Source organism: Tamandua tetradactyla, chromosome 21 (genome assembly GCF_023851605.1).
Source record: "Tamandua tetradactyla isolate mTamTet1 chromosome 21, mTamTet1.pri, whole genome shotgun sequence".
In the NCBI taxonomy this organism is placed as follows: Eukaryota; Metazoa; Chordata; class Mammalia; order Pilosa; family Myrmecophagidae; genus Tamandua; species Tamandua tetradactyla.
Window position 1 is genome coordinate 17,451,667 of NC_135347.1, and position 23,813 is coordinate 17,475,479.

At 38.9% G+C, this 23,813-nt stretch overlaps 1 protein-coding gene and 1 non-coding gene across 5 annotated transcripts in view; one reads left to right on the top strand and one right to left on the bottom strand.

The window, feature by feature from the left end:
- Positions 1–23,813, top strand: part of EPB41L4A (erythrocyte membrane protein band 4.1 like 4A) — a 322,974-nt gene that overhangs the window by 45,665 nt on the left and 253,496 nt on the right. The window lies entirely within an intron of this gene.
- Positions 8,728–8,836, bottom strand: LOC143665812 (U6 spliceosomal RNA). The gene has a single exon (XR_013167218.1). It is a non-coding gene; the product is annotated as a U6 spliceosomal RNA (small nuclear RNA).

Genomic DNA, 23,813 nt, shown 5'->3' on the forward strand with positions numbered 1-23,813 from the left:
AATTCAGTGTTTTAATATATTCAGACTTGTGCAACCATCACCACAGTAAATTTTAGAGCATTTTTATCACCTTGAAAAGAAACCCCATACCCTTTAATTATCACTCTCCAGCCCACTCTCCATTCCTTCTAGCCCCTAGCAACTCTAACTTCCTTTCTTTTCCTATAGATTTGCTTATTTTGGACATTTCTTATCAATGGAATAATTTAATATATGGTCTTTTGTTTTACTTCATATAACATTTTTAAAATTCACCCATTTTGTAGCATATATCAATATTTCACTATTATTATGGCTATTTTCATCTTTTTTAAACATATAAATGGAAAAAAAATTATTTGGGTATATGTAAATATGTTATTATTTATTGACAAATAATCATTTGTCCCAAGATAATTTGTTCACTATTACTTTTCTTGCTTTTTGTTGTTATTGTTGTTGAAATCAAGTTTGAAGTCTTATACATGGAATTTATTTAGTTTGTTTTTACTTGTTCTATTGAGCTATGTTACTGTGCTAAGAGTTGTTTAAACTACTGTTGATTTACAATGGGTTTTACTGATTAGTTTGTACAGCACCCACTTTCATAACTTCTTTGACTTGCTTTTTAACTTTTTTTTTTGGCAGTTCTCTCATGTTTTTTCTTAAGAGAAGAAGGTATGCATTTTTCTTTCAGGATAAGCCTTAAAATAATTTTTGTCATTCTAAAAATTCCATTGGGATTTAAATCTGACTGTGTTAAACTTGTAATTTCATTTAAGAAGAATTGAAGTGTTCAGACTTGGCATTTAACAATACACTATGTTTCTTCATTTATTCAAATTTTCTTTTATGTCTTGCAGTGAAGTTTTATAGTCTTATGCTGTTGAAATCTTGGCTCTTTCTTTTTAGGGTTGTTCCTAAATGTCACATTTTGGTTGCCTTTTTTTAAAAAAATATATTTTTATTGAGAAATTTTTACGCACATACATTCCATACAAGATATATGATCAGTGGCTCAGAATATAATCATATTGTTGTGTATTCATCACCATGATTATTTATAGAACATTTGCATCACTCCAGAAAAAGAAATAGAGAGAAAAAAGAAAAAAACTCATACATCCCATACTCCTTACCCCTCCCTCTCATTGACCACTAGTATTTCAACCTACCCAATTTTTTATACTTTATTTTGTTGCTTTTTGAATGCAATTTTTATTTCATTCCTTTTTTTTTTTTAGCAGATTATTGCTGGTGTATAGGAAAGCTAAAGAAAACTGTTTATCTTTATTTTGCTAAACTGAATTATTAGATCCACTTCATGTTTAGTGGACTCCTTTGGAATTTATTGACTATTCCAAGTTTTCCAGCCTTTGGTGACCGTCTTTTTTTTTTTTAAAGCATTCCGTCACTCTCCTCCTCCCTTTCCCCCTCCCCCATCACTTGTTTCTGAGCAGCCTCTGGGACAATGTTGACTTGTCTTGATTATCATCTGTCACCTCTTGTCCTGGACTTTTCTCTTTAGTTCCTGTAAGGGTGAGTTTGGCTTCTTACCTTTGCTTTACTATGTTTCTCTCAGATCTCTACTTTGCCCAAAGCATTTTGCCCTTTTCCACTCATTTATTTCCAATTGAAGTCTGAGTTGGGTGTAACAACTTTTTTTTTCAACTTTGAGGATAACATAAAAGACTTAGAACACAGAAAAGAAAATTTGTCAACTGGGTATCAACTATACTTGCTTACTTTTCACTGTCTTTTTTTAGCTGCCTCCTCTTCGTTACTAGACCTGCCCCTTGTGGTCCTGCTCACAGCTAAGAGGTCACCGGTCTTGTTCTCTTTCTCTTAATCCCGGAGCACTGAAAGAAACCAAAACACTCAAACGGTGTTGTAATTACCCTTGAAGAGATACTCCTGCATTATCAGATGGAATATTGAGCACCAAGTTTGAATAGCTACATTTAAATTACTCCACTGCTTTAGGAAGTCTCCAAAAATAACCAGGTCTTTACTCACACAAGCATGATTCAATCAAGCACTACTCCCTAGGATGGATTTTACCTTCCTCTCTGTGTTGCACTCTTTGTCCTCATTACCCTCATATAATCACATCATTTGCCAAATGCTGACAGGTTTGCTTCCTACCTTCTGGCAATTAAATCACTTCTTTTCTAGCCACCATTGATTGGAACTTTTGAATGATACGAAGAAATGGTAGTGATTAATTGAAATGCCTTTGTGTTGCTCTTTTATGTATGATTATATTGAGGTGAAGAGTTTTAAGTTAAAGAATGTTTTCTCTTTTTAATTACAAAGAATTTAAAAATAAAAGATCAAGACTGGACATTGAATTATATTAAATACCTTTTATAGCATCAATTAAGATAATCTTTTTTTTTGTTTTTCCATATTTGACAGTGGTATTAAGTACTGTATTATCAAGTTCTTGATAGTGAAAATACTTTCATTCCTGGAAAAGTCTTATTTTGTTGCATTCCACTGAATGTCATTTGCATACAGTTTCTTTAGAGTGACTTCTGTAGATATTTGTTAACTTCCTTTTGGGAGGATTACCCAGTCTCCTGACACTACTTTACTTTGGGAGGTACCTTTCCTTGGTGTGGTGGTGGGCCATATTGCCCATCTCATATTATAGAAGGACGTGGACATGTGGCCGAGGCTAAACCACAGTATTTGGGATTTAGAATTTTACAAAGACTATTTAGGATGTTCTCAGAGTTGTACCTGGTTGCCAAGAGTCTAGCAGCAGTAGTGATATATATCCAGTTTGGGATCATCTGTTATGGTGATGCCAGTAGCAGCATCCTAACCTCAGGACTTGACCGTGGTCATAGCTTCTGTAGGTTGGTCTTTGGCTTTTGCTCATTTTGTGAGCTTGGTTCCCTAGATTTCCTACCCATTCTGTGAGCTATGTTGAATGAAGGATGTTTTTTTCCCTCCTGTCCCTTAGGTTGAGTTTTGTGAACATGTGTCTGTGTGTGTGCATGTGTACCCCAAAAAAGCCGTGTTCTTTAATCCTCATTAAATATTGCTGGGTGGGATCTGTTGATTAAGTTGTTTCCATGGAGATATGTCTCTGCCCATTCAAGGTGGGGTCACATACTGGAGTCTTTTATGAGGGAACCATTTTGGAAAAAGCTTCAGGACCAACAAGAGACCCAGCCATTTGGAGATACAGAAGGAAAATACCCCTGGGGAAGCCAGTTGAAGAAACTGGCAGAGAAAGCTAGCAGGAGTCACTATGTGCCTTCTCAGTTGAGAGAGGAGCCCCAAATTTCATCTTTCCTTTCTTTGGAGTTATGGTATTTTTCTCAGGATGCCTTAGTTTAGACATTTCTATGGCCTTAGAACTGTAAACTTGTGACTTAATAAGTTCCCTTTTAAAAAGCCCTTCCATTTCTGGTATATTGCATTCTGGCAGCTTTAGCAAACCAATACATTGTGTTTGCGTGTGTGTGTGTATGTGTGTGTGTGAGTGTTGAGGTATGTTCTATAACTATTTTAGGTTTTGAAGTTACGCCAATATCATAAGATTAATTGGGGACATTTCAGTTTTTTTCTGTGCTTTGGTAGATAACCAAAATCTTATCTGTTCTTTGAAGTTTGAAAGAGTGTACCTTAAAATTTCTGAAACTAAAGTATTTATTTTTTTGTTGTTTTTGAGGTTATTCTCTGGTAGCTTAAAAATAATCTTCCCTGCTGATAGGCATATTAAAATGTTTTCACTAAAATTCATCCATCGGCCAAAGGATTTTCAAGTGGTAGTATTATGGGTGAAAAAGCAAGCATCTGTAGTCAATTCCTATCTACCTTTATAGATACATCTATCATTATTTTATAGACTATCTCAAATAAACTTGTAACAACTAAGTAATATTTTGTTTTAAAATTTTAATATTTAAAAATGATATTTTAATATAATTATAGCTTGAACAAGTATAGGGAGTAGAAGCATTATTTTAAAATTTAGATAAGTTGTTAAAAATCTGTTTTAGTCTGCAAAAACTGCTGGAATGCGATATACCAGAAATGGAATGGCTTTTAAAAACAGAAATTTAATAAGTTGCAAGTTTATAGTTCTGAGGCCATGAAAATGTCCAAATTAAGGCAGTTTAAGGGGTTACCTTCACTCAAGGGGTTACCTTCACTCAAGAAAGACTGAGTTTGGTATTTCTCTCTCAGCTGGAAGGGTACATGGTGACATCTGCTAGCTTTTTCTCCTGGCTTCTTGTTTCATGAAGCTCCCCCGAGGTATTTTCCTTCTTCATCTCCAAAGGTCTCTGGCTGCATGGGCTGCATTGGTTCTGGTGGCTCTCAAGCTTTTTCCAAAATTGTTCCCTCTTAAAGGGCTCCAGTAAGCAACCCCATCTTGAATGGGTGGAGACACATCTCCATGGAAACCTCTAATCAGAAGTTACCACCCACAATTGGGTGGAGACTCCTCTCCATGGAAAGAATCAAAAAGCTCCTAGCCAGCAGTATTGAGTGAGGATTAAAATACTTGGCTTAATTGGGGTACACGAAAGATTAAAACTGGCCCATCTTTTGAACTGGCACTTTTTCTCATTGATCCTTAATTGTTTCTGGTCATTTCTTAATATATGTGTAGTTTTTCTCAGAATTTGGTGATGTAGATTCGAATTTCCTATTCAGATTAGAGAAAGCTCTATCTGGTACTTTAAGAAATTTAAGCTTCCTACCAAGATCTTCACTCCTGCAGTTTATCTTGGGTTCAGAGTTCAGCTCTTCAAGAGGAAAGAAACTTTCAGTTACCTAGCACTTCTACTAAGGTAATGATGATTAACATACTTGGAAGAATAGATTCAGCTTTGATTCTAAATGTTTATTTGGATTTAGATCCTAATACTGCTTAAGAGCGTAAAATAAAGAAATTGTATGACTCGCAATCTCCTTAAAGTAGCCTTCTTAAATTGACAAGTAGGTCAGTGTTTTGAGCAAAAGGCAGTTTCAAATTGCACACCTGTCTTGTAGAATTACAGTTACTAATCATATTTTGGCAAAGAAAGTCATTAATTCTAGATCTGGATAGGTTCCACTAAGCAGTTATCTCGACAACTCTAATGTTAAATGCTGGAGACTGTTTGGTGTGGTTCGGTGGCCCTGAGATCAGTCTTTCTGATGGTAAATGCCAGTTCAGCTTTTCAGAATGGCTGGGCTTCTTCTAAGAGTAGATCATATTTTCACGTAATTTCCTACTAGTGAGATGTCTTCCTCCTTTTTACAGATGGGGAAGTAGGAATGAACGGACATGTGAAAATTGCCATTGGTTACGTTGCTAACTGGGAGCTTTTTGACTGTTACATTGAAAATTGTTTCTTCCCTATTCTGTTAATTGTGGGCACACTCCCCTGGTGGTGCTGGTGTGTTGTCACAGACTAGACCTCCTGCTGGTACCCCTTGTTCTCTTCCCTGGCATTCCTTCAGCCTTTAGACTGGCCCTTGTGCTCCTCACTTTTTGTATCATTAAAACCAGCCCTTACAAAAGACAATTTTTGATACGTCATCCTTTGTCAAAAGTGATACCCTAGCTTAAAAGGTTTTGTTGATACTAATGGAATTCTTGGTATTTGGAGTATGTGTGTAACCAAGAAATTAGGATTTAAGAGATGATTTTGATTGCTGAATCATTATATAGATATTCCTTTTTGCTTTCTGGTATACTGCAGCAGACAGAGAGAAATATCTGAAATCTCTAAATTGGAATCCAGGTGCTTGATCTCTGATGATGATTGTACAACCTTTATTTCTTCTCCTGTGATGTAAAAACCTTATGACTAACCTTCATTTGTACCCACATATCCAGTTTTTCAACTTTAGAGTCTTGTAATCACTAAGGAGAGTCCCTAATGTTTATTAATGAAGGGTCTTGGGTCGGCCAGAACTTACCCGCCCAAGGCCCAAAGTTATCCTGATAACAGACTGGATCTAACCAAAATGGGCCTGCCTGACATGCACAGTAGCTTAGACTTTAACCTACAAGTCACCTGTACCTCATATTATAATACTAAAAGTCGCTCCCATCATTGTATTAAGGCTGGTTGTGTTTTTCCGTACATCTGTGACTAGGCATGTAATCAGTCTGCGTCTGCTCAGTAATTACATCACCTCCAATTACTTCATCTGGGGCCGCTGTGTTCATTGTCCGAAACTCTGCCCATCTTTTTCTCTAATAAAACTATCAGAATTACTGCAGTTCGGGGAGACACATTTTGGGCCGATAGGCTCTCTGCTCTACTGTGCACCTAGTAATAAATTTTTTCTCTCTTTGAAACCCTGGTGTCTCCGTAATTGGTCATTTGAGTGCCTCGGGCAAAAAAGTCCACTGCCTTTATCCTGTAACGTGTGTGGGGACATTTATTTGGCATTACTAAAAACCATACGATAGGTGAGTGCTTCCACTGTTTCACATGACATTTATTACGTAAAAAGAAGTGCTCAAAAACTGTTATTCATTTTAAGAGTAAAATTCTAAATGTTTGAGGGGAGATGTGTATGTTCTTTTGCCTTCAATTATGACATCTGAAAGCCAGTGGGCTCTCTTGCCTTCTCAGGGAATAAGTATCTGTGGAGAGAATGAGGAAGCATCGATTTGGTACCAGCACAAGTGTGCTCCTACATCTTTGTACAGATGCACACTTGCATGCACACCTGTACACACCTGCACATATCCACATCCACAGAAGAACAGGCATGAACTTGTGGCAAGCATAGCCCTGTGGAAGGTCTACCAAATTCAGCCCCTGATGAAAAATAGTGCATGGTCAAAATTAGTCTAAGAAAGGCTCTACCATGGAGATTGCCCCACCAGCCATTAATATATCCTGCACAGCCCATGTTTCTTCTTGCTTTGGAATAATTACTATATTTTCAGTTAAGCATCAGATGAAGAAGGAGGCTTGTGTTTAGAGATCTTGTTGTACCAAAAATGTGTTTGAAACACTAGGATTAGATTTAGTGTTTCAAAATGCGCCTGTGATTGGTATCTTGGAACTGAGATGTAGGAAACAGAAATGGGGGATGCAATTTCTTTATGTTTCAAATGGATCTAGCTGAATTTGCATGAGTTAAATGCTTCTGTGATGTGACTTTCTTGCTTTACAAATTACATCATCACTTTATCTAGGAAACTTCCTATAGGTTTTTGGTTGCTGTTAATCTGCTTTAATGAGGTCTAATTTATATCCTGATGGTCCTGGATTTTTTTTTAAGATTACATCAGATGCTGAACTCCTGAATTCTGATGGGTGTAAAGGATTTGTAAACAAAAATACTGTCTGCAGGTACTCTCTGGCGCAGGCAACCTGGCATTCTTACAAATAACTAAAATTAAGCAAACTGTACAAAGCACTTCATACAATAAGAGTAAACAGCTTTTACCAAAATGGAATTCAAGTTGTTCGGCATGGCCTGACAGATGGAGATTATGTAATAACAGAATGAGTATCAGGACAGATCATGGATTTTAACTCTCTGGAGAGCTCACAATCCAGGATAGATGTTACCTTTCCACCTTGGAATAAGTACCAGCAGAGGATGTACATGAATTCTTAGGTCTGGAAAGTTTTAAGGGCTGGATTGTAGGTAGAAAGTTGAGATTGTGATTTTTTTTGTTTGTTTTTGGACCTGGTAATGGTAGATTCACCATTGTGTAAATTGTCATAGGCGGGTTTAGGGTAAATGTCCCCCTCCCCCTTCTGAGAAGTGGGTTTGTTGGGATATGAAAGTTGAGAGGTTAAGCAGTCATGATTTTTTCCCAGTTCATATGAAGAAATTAGTCTCTGAATGCCAGCACTGCAAAAGTACTGTTACTGGGCGGGGGATATTTGAGCGTTTTAGCATGTTTCTCTAACGCAATACAAAAGAACAAAGAAAGTAGCAGCATACGCAGTGATCATGCTAGGTGGTGGGGTATTGTAGGTTTGACAGCTAATATTATGTTGAGTGTCACCATGGAAATAATTAGTCTTGGCAGGGCTACAGGGTACCCCTTCTTCATAGAATAAAATTAGTTAGATTGCTAGGACTCATGAATCATGGATGAAATGCTAGAGCTAAAAATGGCCAGTAAATAAAAACCTGGAGCACATGCAAAGGTCACTTCAAGTAATTGCTATTCACTGCATGGTGCAGTGTACTGGTAGCCTTTTTTTTAAGAACTTTTTATTTTGAAATAATTGTAGATTCACATGCAGATGTAAGAGATAATACAGAGGGTACTTGTGTACCCTTTTCCTAGTTTCCCTGAATGCTAACATCTGGCATACTGTATGCTTTTGGTGTACTGAATATCAGTCAGGATATTAACATTGGAATAGTCAAGACATAGCAGATTTCCATAACCATGAGGACTGCTCGTATTTATAGCCACACCTGCTTGCCTGCCCTTTCCATGATCTTGACGCCTGCCTGCCACTAATCTGTTCTCCATTTCTATGATTTTGTTGTTATTCAAGAAACTTACATAAATAGAATCATACCCTTTAGATGGACATTTTTCAGCATAATTGTCTGGTGATTCATCCAGGTCGTTGGATGTGTCGATAGTTCATTGCTTTTTACAGCTGAGTGGTATTTTATAGTATGGATGTACCACAAGTAGTTTAACCATTCACCCATTGAAGGTCTTTTTTTTTTTTTTTTTTTTTTTTTTACAAATTTTGGCACTTATAGGTAGAGCTGCTATGAACATTCATGAACAGTTTTTTGTTTAATATGAAACGCTTCATAAATTTGTGTATCATCCCCTTGTGTAGGGGCCATGATAATCTTCTCTGTAGCATTCCAATTTTAGTTCATGTGCTGCTGAAGCGAGCACCATATTTAGTTTTTTAAGGCATTGCCAAACTGTTTTCCAAAGTGGCTATGCCATTTTACAGTCTTCCCAGCAATGTATGAGTGATCCAGTTTCTTTGCATCCTCATCAGCATTTGGTGTTGATACTGTCTTTTACTTTTACCATTCTTTATAGTGATATCTTGTTGTGGTTTTAATTTACATTTTCCTAATTGCTGTTGATGAGGAACATATTTTTTATGTGCTTATTTGCCATCTATATATTCTCTGGTGAAAGGTCTCTATGTCTTTTGCTTATTTTCTGAATGGGTTGCTTTATCTTTCTAACGTTGAGTTTTGAGAATTCTTTACATATTAGTCCTTTGTTTGGATATGTGTTTGCAAATATTTACTTTCAAGCTGTAGCTTGTCTTTTCAACCTCTTTACAGAATATTTTGCAGAGCAGAAGTTTTTAATTTTGATGACGTCCAATTTACCCATATTTCTTTTTATAGATTATACTTTTGATGTCAAGTAAAATAACTCTTTTGCTAGTTCTAGATTCTGAAGATTTTCTTTTAAGTTTTTTTCCTGGAAGTTTTATAGTTTTATATTTTACATTTAAAACTTTTAGGGTATATTTGCGGGTAACAAATTCTCTTAGCTTTTCTTCATCAGGATGTGTTCACTGAGTATAGAATTCTGGGTTGGCAGTTATTTTCTTTAAACACCTAAAAAATATTATGCCACTTCCTCTGGCCTCTGTGGTTTCTTCAGAAGGTTCCACTGTCATTAAAATGGTTATTCCCTTATAAATAAGGTATCTTTTCTCTCTAGTTGTTTTCAAAATTATTTCTTTGTGTTTCGTTTTTGGAAGTTTAATTATGATGTGTCTGTGTGTGAATTTATTTGGTTTTATCCTGCTTGGGGTTTGCTGGCCTTCTTGAATGTCAGGTTTATGTCTCTTGCCAAATTTAGGAAGTTTTCAGCCATTATTTCTAGGGTTACTTTTTTTTATCACGACTTCAGGGACTCATTTTAGATTTTCTGTCATAGACCAACATGTCCCTGAGGCTCTCCTTCTTTTTTTTTTTTTTTTTGTCTATATTCTCTGTTGTTCAAATTGGGTAATTTCTTTTTTTTTTTTTATCACCACATAGTTGTATATTTGTCATTATCATGATCGTTTCTTAGAACAACAAATTGGGTAATTTCTATTGTTCTATTTTTTGGTGCTGTGATTCTTTCCTGCTGTTTCTTTCTTTGAGTCAATCCACTGAGCTTTTAAATTTAGGGTTATTGTGTTTTTCAGTTTTAGAATTACCATTTTCTTCTTTATCTTCTGTGTCTTTACTGAGACTTTATTTTTCATGTGTTTCAAGTATGTTCCTAATTGCATGTTTAAACATTTAGAAACTACTAAATGACTGCCTTCAAATCTTTGTCAGATAATTCTAAAATCTCTATCAAGTTGGTGTTAATCTATTGGGTGCCATTTTTTTTTATTCCTTTTGCGGTATTCCTGATTCTTGGAATAATGAGTGATTTTTTAAATGGAAACCTGTGTACTTTTTGCTTTATTATGAGACTCTGAATCTTACTAAACCCTCTGTTTTAAGTGGATTTTTGCATTCATTCTGTTCAAAGAGAAGGTGTGGCATCGCCTCATTATTTGTTAGGTGAGAGTTGATGTCCAGGCTCTCCAGTCATTCTCTCTGGACTCCCCCACAGGGCACAACTCCTCCGTGCTTCTGGCAGGGATGGGAGGTCTGCATCGATACCTCCTTGTCTGAGAGGAAATGGAATGCCTCTTTCCTGCTCCCCGTGTGTCTTTCATTGAGAGGGCTGGTGCACTGGGGATAGCCTCGTTACCATGGGCAACGTTGAAATTTCTGACTCTCCACTATGCCTGCCCTGACCCTGTTTCAGTGGGGAGGGGAAAGGAGTGTCTCATTACTGCCAGATGGACATGGAAGTCCAGGCTTTGCAGTTGGGCTCCACCAGTAACACAGGGGTGGGGAATGGGGATCCTCATTAACATCGGTTGAGGATGAAATTCCCAGCTCCGTTCTTAGCCGGCACTGACACCAGCTTCTTAGAGTGTCTGGGCGTCTCATAACAGCTTTGGGAGTGTGGAAAGCTAGGCTCCCCAGTTGGCCTTTGCTATCAAGGGTGAGGTGAAGCCACAGTTTTTTCTGTTGTGTCTGGGTGGAATAGAGTGGTTTTTATCTAACAGTTTTCTGTCCTCAACCACACTTTTCATGATCCCTTTGCCACAGCAAACAGGCCTTTGTTGGGACTAGTTTTCTTTGCACCCGTTGGTGTTTTCCAGGTTGCTGGCTGCTTCTGCTCCACGCCTGCAATGTATGAAGCAGAAGGAAAACCATGGGAACTCACCACTCTGTTCTTTCTTGTGTCCCGAGGTACCTGGTTGGTCTGCCTTCTTATGCCTGTTTTCAGAGCCTTCTTATGTTTGATTTATATGTATAATGTCCAGGATTTTTAAGTGTTCTAAGTGGGAGGGATAGGGAAAAGTGTCTATTTCATCTTCATGGACGTGGATACCCTGATAGCTTTTATGAAATATTTGAATTTGGTCTGATTTTTTCTTCCCCATCTTGGCCATAGCTACTCGACTACTCAGTGAACTGATAATATTCTCACCTTATCTCCTGATTGCCACTTTCACCACCTTCTGCCAGCTGAATCTGTGAAGTGCCTATCCCCACACGTGGTTTTTCTCTCTGTTATCAGTTTACCAACAGGAAACTGGTCGGTATTCCTCTTGAATATTCTTCTGTATCTTTGCTTATGACTCCAATTTGTGTCAAGAATTATATAATACCTGGTTAGATTTTTCCATAAATTTTAAACTCTTAACTGTAGTCAGTAGAAGGGTGGGGGAATTATGAGTGGCAGCAGGCATTAGAGTTGTGCTTCTCAAGTGTTGATGTGTATACAGATCATTTGGCAATCTTGTTAAAATACAGATTCTGATTTGATAGGTCTGGGGTGAGCCTGATATATTGCATTTAGAATAAGTTCCCAGGTGTATTTAAGAGTCTGCAGCTTTGGGGATTCATCTTCCTGTTTATTTCCAAAAAGTTGCCAGCAGCTTTTACTGACAGCTGCTAACAAAATGCCAGCAGGCATTGACTGCTTACACTGTTTAAGGTACTTTGCATTGGTAATTTACATTGTACTGCTTCCGTACATAAGTACCAGTTATATGTATTATTATATTTTATAGATAAGGAGACAGAGCATTAGGGAAGGTGAGGGAGGTGAAATACCATGTCCAAGTCTACTTCCTTGCTTAAAGCGGAGCCAGGAATTGAACCCTGGTGCATCTTAGTTTATAGTTCTTAACCTCTGTTCTTAATGAACAGGGGGCAAATCCAAGTAGGTTCATTTCTGGCCCAACCAGGATTGTGTAGGTCTGAATTGATGCACATTGGAAGGTTTGTTTTGGTGAGGCAGTTCCCTGGAGGGAAACTGTATCCCTGCAGATTAATTGACAATACCCAAGATGTTTGTGTCTGTAGGGGTTGGGTTAGGAAGAAGGGGCAAGATGAATTGTCCCTAGGGGTTGGTCTTCCTGCCTTGCTCTGGGACCTGAATATTGCTTAATGATCCTCCAAGCAGTGCTTCACGACCTTTGCTGCACATTATAGTTACCCGGTAGAGCTAAAGCAACACAAAACAGGGTGGTTTCTCCCTTCACTGATTCTGTTTCAGCTGATTCGAGGTGTAGCTTAGACATTGGGAGTTTTAAAAGCTTCCCAGGTCATTATAATATGCAGCTAGAGTTGAGAGTTATAACCTGGATATAGAACATCACATTGAAATTTCCTTTTATTTTTTTTTGGTAAGAAAGGCTTGGTCTCAAACTCCGAGCTTTGCATATGTATGCTCAGTGGTGGTGGGGAGATGTGAAAAGCCACATGCTAAAATTGACTCATCCTCCTGGGCACCAATTTTGTCTGATAGAAAAATAATGTTTCAGATTACTTTGTAGCCCCCCATCCCCCAAAATGAGCAAAACACAGATCTTTATTATAGAGCAGAATGTAAATTTTACGTACAGTTTAAAGGGATAAACAAAACAGGTGCGACTTTAGAGAAATCTTACATTTGTGGTGAGCCCCAGAACCAGGGATGTGCATTTCTGGGGTACTCATTTTGGGGTTACTGTGTGGAAGTGTCCTGAGATATATCATGGAGGGCTGAGAAGCAAAATATGGCTGTCTCTGAGTAATGTTTATGACTTTTATATTATTATGTAACCTAGGTGGCTGGACTAATGTGATATTTATAATATGAATCATATTTATTTAGAATACATTTACTCCATTTCATCATTTATAACTGCCAAAGTGTTCTTTACCCTTTTACATTTACATTACATTTCTTATAATATCTTTTTTTTTTCCCTCCTGTTGTTGGTATGGAGCTCTGGGTAATGAGAGCCCCATGGCTGTGGATTCTAATGTAGCAAACACTTCTGTTCACTCTTAGAAGGTTGAACCAGAAAGCTGTCGCATAATGAGAATGTTCTCAGCCTTTTTGTTTCCACTTCTAATCACTATCAAGGTACATGAACTCCTTTCTTAATGGTTACAGTGTATAATACCAGCTTAATTGTGTTGTCAGGGACCTAAGTTATTCCATGGGGATGCATCTGACATTTGAAGAATGCTATTTGTTTCTGAACTGAATACTCACTCTATGCTAATAATTCTCTTTGTGGGAAGTTCTTATAGAACATGGGTGCTTCCTACTCTGTGGGGTTACACTGTGATGGAATTGACAAGTGCATACATGAATTACTCTGTTTTACCACATAGCAAGTGAAAAATGAATGTTTTCTCTTCTTCTCAGGTTAATCTGATTTGCTGGAAGTGATCCAAACTTAATGAAAATGAATTTATGTAGTTTCAGCACTATAGAAACCATATAAACATTCACTTGAAATAAATTCCCCTTTGAAATAAAAAAAATTGGGCACTATCTTTAAATTGAATCTTGGAGCTTTCTAGGTCAGTGACTGCAGTAATTTTATTCCTGAAGAACGTGACTTTAAAGCTGAGCTCCATGGTCAGTATGGCTCACTGATTAAGAGCACAGGTACTGCAGCCACAACGCCTGGTTCTAATCCAAGCTCTGCCACTTACTAGCCAGGTAAGCTACTTAACTTCTTTGTATCTCAGTTTCACCTTTCATAAAATGGGAAGGGATTTTTGTGAGTATGAAATGACTTCAGCATTGCATGGCATATAAACAGTGTGTTCAAGAAACTAGCTTTTTAAATTTTTTCTAATGGAAATAAAATTCAGGTGGCTCCCAGTTTCTTCATACTTGACATAAATGTGAAAATAAATTCTATTCCATCTGGGCCAAAGTCGAAGACAAATTGCATCAGAGCAGCTGATGATGCCAGTGGAAAGAAAAGCAGATAGATTGGTTCATGGGGCCTAAGGGGAAAAGAAGGGGCACCCTGGTGATAGGGAGCTGTCTGGAGGGGGTTCTGGGGATTAACAGCATAGGAGTCTTCTGAGGTCCCATCCCCACCACTCACTTCCCTGAACTAGTTAAGTTAGCCCCAGGCCAAGGAACCACAGTCAGCAGACTGGAAATGGGGGCATTTCCTACTCCCCCTCTTTCATTGGGAAGATGGCTGGGGCAGAAGTCCCAAAGTCTCTTGCTCAGCCGGCAGTGTGGGAATCTATATTCTTGGGCTCTGAGTTTACATCTCAATACATTTTTCAGTATAGCCATTGTTATTCCTGATATATTCCATACTGCTCTTAAAAAGTATAATATAAGAATATTGGTGCTATGTCAGGCATTTTAAGAGTTAAGTAAGCATGTGAGGGCTGCCAAGTCCTGTCACTTCTACATCCATCTCCACTTTTTCCCTTTATTCAGAGTGTCATCACTTCTTACTAGGACTGCTATAATAGTCCCCTAACTGGTTCCCCTACTTACTTTCCTACCATTACAGTTCGTTTCTCTGTGTGGTAACCAGAGTGATTTGTGTAACATGTGAATTGGAGTCATTCTGCTTCTTAAGATTTTTCAGTGGCTTCCATGACATTTTGAATAAAATTCAAAGTCCTTTCCATGCCCTCTAAGGGCAAGCTGGCTCTTTTCCACCTTTCCAAGCTCATCTTGCACTACTCTCCTCCCTTTGTGCATCATCCTCAGCCACACAGGTCTTCTCCAGGTTTCTCAGATGCACCCTGATGTCCAGGGAGTTGTGCACGCTCAGCTCAGTTGTTTCCACTCAGAAAGCCCTTCCTCATTATCCTAATTATTTCCTTCCTAATAATTATCACTGTCAGTAATTACTTATTTGTTTGCTTGCTTATTGTTGGTCACCTGTACTAGAAAAAAAACTGCATAAGAGCAGAGTTGCAAACTGACTTAAGCTATCTGGCCTTCCAGCACCTCTGTTGTTGTTGTTCAATGTTGGTAACCTCCAGCATCTAGAAAGAGAGGGATGCTATACATTCCTTCCTCCATAGTCTCTTGCTTTGAGCTGGTAAATTAAAATAAAAGCAATTCCTGGTCTTAATTCTACCAAGTTTATAGTCCCTTATTTGCAAGTAGGCACAATAAAGAGCCACATAAACAGTTCTTGTCAGTTCTGGAAGCCCTACTCTCTGGACTGGGGACTCTGATTATGAACAGCACAAAAAGCCTCCTCCAAAGCAGGTGCAGTGATAGTCTTCCCACAGTTTACCAGCCAACTGTGTGTCGAGGCAAGCAACATAGTTTTCTGAGGAGTGGAAAGAAGCAGCACCAGGGTGTTACAGATCTTCAGCATTGCACTTGAAGGTTTTAGCTTTGCCAGATTTTTTTTTTATACCTTTTTCTTGCAGAGGTACTGGAGCTTGTCCGGTCTTTTAAGCAGCCACATATTTTGACCAACACTCATTTCACAAATGAAAATGATTTCTACCAGTCATTTTGCTAATTAACAAACCTCATGGTATATTTTAAATAATGATACCTAATGTGCTAAGCAGAATGTTGATTCCTGATTATAGTTAGAAAAGTTAACAAATGGCTGCTAAGGTATCCATCAGTCTTAATATGTAAATATACACACACAGGGGTGTTGTAGTTTGCTAGCTGCTGGAATGCAACACACCAGAGATGGATTGGCTTTTAATGAAAGGGGATTTATTTCGTTACTTCTTTAGAGGAAAGGCAGCTAACTTTCAACTGAGGTTCTTTCTTATGTGGAAAGGCACAGGGTGATCTCTGCTGGCCTTCTCTCCAGGCTGCTGGGTTCCAACAACTTTCCCTGGGGTGATTCCTTTCTGCATCTCCAAAGATTTGGGCTGAGCTGCTGAGTGCTGAGATGAGGTATGCTGAGCTGCTTTTGCTATGCTACGTTGAGCTCTCTCATTTAAGCACCAGCCAACTCAATCAAGCACCATTTATTGCAGCAGGCACGCCTCCTAGCCGACTGCAGGTGTAATCAGCACCAGATGAGGTTCACATGCCATTGGCTCATGTCCATAACGATAGAACTAGACACCGTCATCTGGCCAAGTTGACACCTGAATCTAACTACTACATGTCCACCCTTTGTCAACTTGACAACTACATGCATTACCTTAAACAATATTAAAGTACAAGAAATTCTCTTCTGGCTGTGGACCTATGAATCTCAAAACAAGTTATCTGATGCCAATATGCAAAGGAGAATATTTACAGGATACAGGTTTTCATTTCCAAAGGGAGAAATTGGAAGGAACACAGATGTAAAACCTGCAGGGCAAACGCCATTGGATTTCAAAGTCTGAAAGTCATTTATTCTTCGGGTTTAGAAAGTGTCAGTCCCACCCTTTCCAAGGCCTTATGCAGTGGCCTTCTTTCCGAATCAACCTCGGGGGACATTGAGGAGACCATCTTTTTCTCGGCTCCACCCTCTCCAAGCATTGGGGCCACACCTGGACTCTCTGCCATTTCTGGGGCACATGCTTAACTCCTCCATGTGGTGGCAGCCAGGCTCTCCCGAGTCCCCAAGGAGCGTGCTGTACCTTCTTAAAGGCCTGTGGCAGCACAGCTCTTCCACTGCACCAAGATGGGAGACTCATCCTCTGCCCTCAGGGCAAACTTACCCTCTCCATGTATATGGGTGGGTCCACTCTCCTGGCTGAGGTTTCTTGGCTTCAGACCGGAGCTTCCATGGTTCTCACTCTGCAAACTCCAGTTTGTTCCTTTTGTGTCCCCCTTTGTCCAGATTGGCAGTAGTTCCGTTTATATCAAGAGTCTCTTCAAGAACTCCAGGACTTCTCCATCATTCTCTTCACAGTTCCTCCATAATCTTCCACTTAGCCACCCAAAAAACCATTCCAACATATCTGATATTTGCAAACTGCAACCGCACCCCACTCTCCGGTACCAGATCTGTTGTATTTTGCTAGCTGCTGGAATGCAACACCTCAGAGATGAATTGGCTTTTAATAAAAGGGGATTTATTTCATTAGTTCTTCAGAGGAAAGGCAGCTAACTTTCAACTGAGGTGCTTGGTATGCTGAAAGATGCTACATGCATGAATGAAATTGTTTCTGACAAAAAAAATGCAGTGTTCTAAACAATCAGCTTACAAAATTTTGGAGCACAGTTCACTTTTAAATTGGGATTTGTAACTTGAGAATAAACTTTTTTATAAAAACCCATGAATAGTTTTATAATTTAATCTTTATGAAGCTGATAGCTAGATTGGTTATCATCAATCAAAACTGTTAATATTGATTAGGAGGTTAGTTTAAACATATGATAAACATGATAAATATAAATATAGTTTATAAGGTCATTAAAAACTTGAGCAAAGGATTGCTATAAGGGCTGAAGCAGTTCTAGGGTCCTACAACCCAGAATTGGGATGCACCAGAAACATAGTACATACCCTCATTATTATACATCAGTGGTAATTGAGTACCAACTTTGTAAAGGCACTGTATTAAGTGCCATGTAAGTATAGATAAGTAGCATGAGGCATTGGCCTAGCTCTCAAGTGTTATATATGTGAATTAATTCATTTAGCTTCTTTGGAAGTCATTTTATGAGCCACATTTCTTAACATTAAACTTGGATGATGTTATCATAAATCATCCTTTAATGTAAACACAGCATCTGAAAATAAAGACACAAGATACATGGCTATTTCAGATGTAACTCCCAAATATGTTTGTAATTACAAGATTTTCTGACTCATTCATTAGAGAAGTAGCATGTCTGTATCTGATTATGCAACTTTTCCTTCAAGTTCCTGAACAGGAGAACAACTACAAGAGATAAATCTCTTATAACCAAACAATGAAATAGATTACACCAATTTTTGGTTTCGTTTGCACTCATAATGAAGGAAAAGATCGTGTTTTCATGGCCCATCAAAACTTCTGCCTCTTTAAATATTTTTCTTTGGGCTTCTCTTTGTTTACCAGAATGTTAAAATCACATAATTGGTTCTAAATCTAAAGAGCACTTAAAATACCCCTCAAATGTTTTTAAATTTTCTAATTTTGCTTTCATGAATCCATTTATTTTTGTTATGAATCTCTCACTCAGCAAATGTTTGTGCCTCCGTGCTGTATGGTGGAGGTACAGCACCAAATAGGACCTAGTCCTTGCCCTCTAGCAGCTTACAGTCTGTGTTTGGGACAGTACTCAAACAAGTAATTTCAGTTTATGAGGCCAAGGAGGTTTTCTAGAGGGGATGTCATCTGAATCCAGAAGAATGAATATGACTTACGCAGAGAAGGAAAGGTATGGAGAATTCCAGGAAGGTCAAACAGTGTGAACAAAGACACAGAGGCATGAAACAGTGCTGGGGGGATGAATGCAGATACTACTAGAAAGTGAAGACCAGATATAGAATCAGCAGGATACAAAATAAAGCTAAAGAAGCAGATACAATCTAAAAGGAGAAAATCTTTATGCTATGTATGCATAGTTAATGGAAAGTTTTAAAAAGAGTTTTGACTATGCTAGTGATAGACATTTGTGTTTTTCAAAAGATCTTTCTGGGTTGTGTTAGGGAAGTGCAATTAAGGGGGATTGGATTAGAAGCAGAAAGCTCTTTTAGGAGCCTTTGCAGTGGTCTAGGCAAGAGATGATAAAAACCTGAAAGGTCTGAGGAAGTGTGTGTGGAAAGAAAGGAATGGATGTTAGAACTATTTAGAAGGTAGAATTTGCAAAATCTTGTAGTGACTGGATGTTGAAAATGAAAAAGGAGGAAGTTTAGGATGAGTTCACAGTTTCAGACTTGCCAGACTAATGGTCCATGAATGTAACCTTAGGGTAGTCACGTTGAGCTTGAGGCACTGTTGGGCACCAAGCAACATCGAAATATAATGAAGCTGGAGAAAAGACTTTGGAGTCTTCAGTGCAAGGTGAGAGTTAGAATCGTGAAAGTGGATAAAACTGTCTGCTCACAGGAGCAGAAGACAGTGAGAATAGGAACAAAAGCATTGGGAGGATGGAAAAGAAATTGAGAAGGTAGAAGAGGAGACATAGGGTAGGAGACAGAGAGAAAGAAAAAGGAAGTAAACACAAGATAGAACCACGAGGGACAGCACAATTTAAGGGAGAAAGAGCAAGAAGCCGGAAGATTGGAGAGTTCTGGAATAACCAGAGAAGAAAGGTAACATCACAGTGGTCACCAGAAGAGAAGTCAGTGGTGTCGGATGTGGCAGAGAGGTCCACCCACGTGAGCTGAAGTCTATCCAGTGGGTTTAGTGTCTACAGGAAATGGCTGGCCTTTGGGAGAGCAGATGTAATAGAATGGTGATGTCAGGACGTTGCTCCAAGGACAGTGGTTATGAAGTGATGGAGGAGATGGAATAGTAATAGTCTCTCTCAAATGAGAAGAAGAAAAGCTATGGAGTGGTGGCTGGAGGGACTTATGTAGGGCCCAGGGAGATGTTTTTATTTTTTAAGGATTTGAGTAACATAACACATGTACTGTTGCTAAAAAGGAGCATGTCAATGAGGATAAGATGACAGTAGAGGAGAGGGGAGAACAGATAGGGCAGGTATGACAGGAGGTGGTATCACATGGTAGATGGATGGCCTCAAACAAGAGAGACATAACTCATGTTCTAAGATGGAAGGTAAAGAGGGAATAGAATTAAATATTTTATAAGTAGGGGCAGAGAGATGAGGTCAGTCTGAAAATTTTTCCGTTAAAAGGCGAATCTGTTTTCAAAGTTTGCTTTTCAAATCTTTAAAGAAAAACAATTGAGTAATGATGAGCTTAACAAAAGTCCTAAAAGCTACAGAAGACAAATATTCATTGTTTTCTTTGTAGCTTTTTTATGGGCTATTTTTTTTGGCGATTTGGCTTTATGGGCTATTTTTCTTACCCAAACTAGTCTTTTTACAAACCGGTTTTGAGAAATGAAATACACTTGCTGGTGATCTTCTTTTAAAATAACAATATTAAATCATTTGTTGTATATCCTTTGTAAGATAAACATAATAGCTCATTGCCACACCACTGAGAAAATTTGATTCTGGGTTATGATTTCCACGTTCTTTATTTTTTGGAGCTGGCAGTTTGCATTTTGTTAGGCCCGATTCTTTATGGACAGCACAGTTGTAATGAAATATAAATGTCACGTTCACAGTCTTTCAGCCCTTCATATTTTCCTTGTATTTTTGAAAAGAGGAATGGATGTTTTTATTAAAGGTACACAGCACTTTTAGTTCATGAATCTATTAAGTGATTATTGTGCGGCCTAGTTTGGTGTTGGGCTGGGGAAATTTTTGAAAAGAAATAAGGAGGTATCTCCCTGTCCTGGAACTGGTAATGGAAACCTGCCAAGTGTGGAATGTTGAGTGGAGAGTTTCCATGGAGAAAGATGGAAAGAGCGCCAAGGCAGGGGAGGAGAGGAGAGGCTTTGCGTTGATGCTTAGCTTATTTACTTAGGAGAATTTATGTAAGTACTGGAGAAGGAAAGATGTGTAGGGTGTTTGATATAAACTTAGATGCACTGCTGTCTTGTTAAAGGGCTTTGAACCTATAAGGTTAAAGAGGTTGTATTAATTTGCCAGAGCTGCTGTCACAAATACCACAAACTGGTTTGGGCTTAACAAAAGGAGTTTATTGGCTCATGATTTTGAGCCTAGAAGAAAGCCCAAATCAAGATATCATCAAGGTTTGCTTTCTCCTGTAATCAATAGTGTTCTGGTGCTGGTGCCAGCAATCCCTCGTGTTCCTTGGTTTGTATCTTTACCTCCCATCTCCCGGCAGTATCTTCTTTTGTCTGCTGTTCTGATTTTTCGCTGACATCCAGCTTCTGGCTTTGCTCATGTTTTTCTGACTCTGGCTTCGGGTTAATTCTCTTAATAAAGCCTCCAAGAATATGGATTAAAATCCACGCTTTTTTCAGTTGGGCCACACCTTAGCTAAAAACAACATCTTCAAAAGGTCCTGTTTACGATGGGTCCATATCCTCAGGGACATGGGCTAAGATTAAGAACATGTGTTTGTTGGGGTACATAATTCAACCTGCCACAGTAGTTTTTTAATAGGTTCATAATCAAGAGAAACTTTTAAATATTATTTGAAGAAATGGAGTAACATGCAAATGAAGTTTAATCTTGTTCTCAATCAAGAGTAGATCCAAGTGATCCCTTGATCTACTCAAGGATGTAGAGTATTGGGCAGGACGATCCAGTGGTTAGGCTCTTTCTTGTTACAGTGTGTCATTTATAGAAAAGCTCCTGCCTGTGACCACAGGTACAAAGTCTGCCCTGTATTGACATGGAGGTGTTGGGGGCAGAGCTGAGTGATCAGTCAGGCTTTTGTGGAGGGATCTCAGAGCTTCTCCCTAGTTTTGGAGAAAGGATTGATTCTCCCTTTCTTATGTGGGGTGTGCTAGGCTCACCTGCCTCTGTTTTACTTGTCAGAGTCAGGTTGAAGGCTGTGCCCTGTGTACAAGTTTTTACTGCAGCTGAGTCATGCTGTGATGGACTCAGATTTCATCCTGACCCATAGCAGAGACAGGTCTGTTTCATTTCTTCTTTCAAATATACCTCAGGTGCCAATTAGGAGATATTCATGGGCATATGATTTTTTTCTGTAAAGCACTACCCCTACCTTTGAGGGTTGTATTAGGTAGGGTTCTCCAGAGAAACAGAATCAGCAGAAATATCCATATATAAAATTTATAAAATGTCTCACGTAACTGTTGGAATGTAGAATCCAAAATCTGTAGGCAGGCTGTGAAGCTGATGACTCTGATGAAGGGTCTGGATGAACTCCATGAAGAGGCTCACTAGCCGAGCAGGAAGAGAGACTATCTCTTCTGAATCCTCCTTAAAACTTCCAGAATAGATTAAACATCACTCATTGCAGAAGACATTCCCCTTCTCTGATTACAGATGCAATCAGCTGTGGATGCAGCAGACTGATCATGATTTAATTCTATGAAATGTCTTCATAGTAACAGATAGGCCAGCACTTGCCCAACCAGACAAACGGACACCACCACTGCCAAGTTGACACATGAACCTGACCATGACAGGGGTTCTCAGTTCAGTAGGAATGATCCAGATTGGGCTATACTGCTAAGTCTGAGGCACAGGAGTCCGCAAAACTGTAAGACACCACCCAAGGCCAACCTCACTTCTGACCAGGTGGTTACAAATGTGTGGGATCCCACAGCCACCCTCAGGCTGTGTAATTTGCTGCAGTTACTCCTTGAACTCATGAAATACCATACTTGGGATTATAGTTTATTATAACAAAAGGTTACAAATCAGAACAAGCCAAAGGAAGAGACCCATGGGCAAGGTCTGGAAGGGAGGGTCCCGAATGTCAAGACAGTCTTTTACACTATCCTTCTAGCATCTCAATGTGTTGCAGTACTCAAAGTTTATTGTGAATCAGGCATACTTTCCTGAACTTCAGTGTGCAGAGTTTTCAATTGAAGCTTTATTATGTAGTATGATTGATTGAATCACTGGCCACCTGATTGAAGGTTGAACTCAGTTTCCAGACCCACTCCTGATTCATCTTGTGAGCATAAACTATCTAGGACCCACCATGAGTTACCTCAGTATAAACTTTGGGTGTGGCCTGGGTAATTCCAAGGTTTGGAGGTTGCATCCTAGAACCCAGGACAAAGTCCAAATTCCTTATTACATGTGCACAAACACATCTGGGATGCTGACACATTGGACATCATCTAACTCCTTTGCCTTCTAGTCCCTTTGGTTTTGGCCAGTGGAAGGCACTACCAGGGCAGGAGAATGAGGTTAGTTTTTATTCCTCTAGCTTCTTTCCTGCGAGTCTCTGCAGATAGCCGTGGTTCCTATTAGGTGGCCCCTCCCCTATCACTGTTCTCTCTGGGTCTGGCCATGCCTTCCTCCCCCTTCCAGGCCGTGCCTTCCTCCCCCTTCCAGTTTGGGAACAGCTCCCCATTGTTGTTAACCCCAGGGTACTACCCATATCATATTAGTTTCTCTGACCACACCTTTGTACATGTTCCTTAACTGAAACTCTTCAACTACTGTGTTTGAAATGCTGTTTCCTGCTGAGACCCAGAATGATTTGCTTACTTTTCTTTTTTAAAAAATGATTAAAATCAACTTTAAAAAAAGAATGAGTATATTACAACAAATAAAATAGTTTAGGGCTGGGATGGCAATAGTCTCTGGTTGCAGTCAGCTTTCTCTGTTGAATTGTAACTTCAGAATGATGCCTGGTCGTAACAAATACCAATTAGTTCTCTGCCAGCTTCCCCTAAGCTTTTCCTTGGTAGTCATAAAGAAGAAAGATTTGAGAAGAACAGGCTTTCCCCTCAGACCTTCTCAGGCTCCCTTTATCCAGGGTCCTTTGGATTTGTCTCCCACCCAAATTCCTCAGCTTTGGTTCTCTATCTGCAGTCTGGATTTTAAACTCATAGTTTACTCTCGTTCTAAAGTATGCATGTTTTGTGTATAAATGGAGGATAAAGGTAAAAATTTTTGTCTTCTACTTTGTCCAAACCAA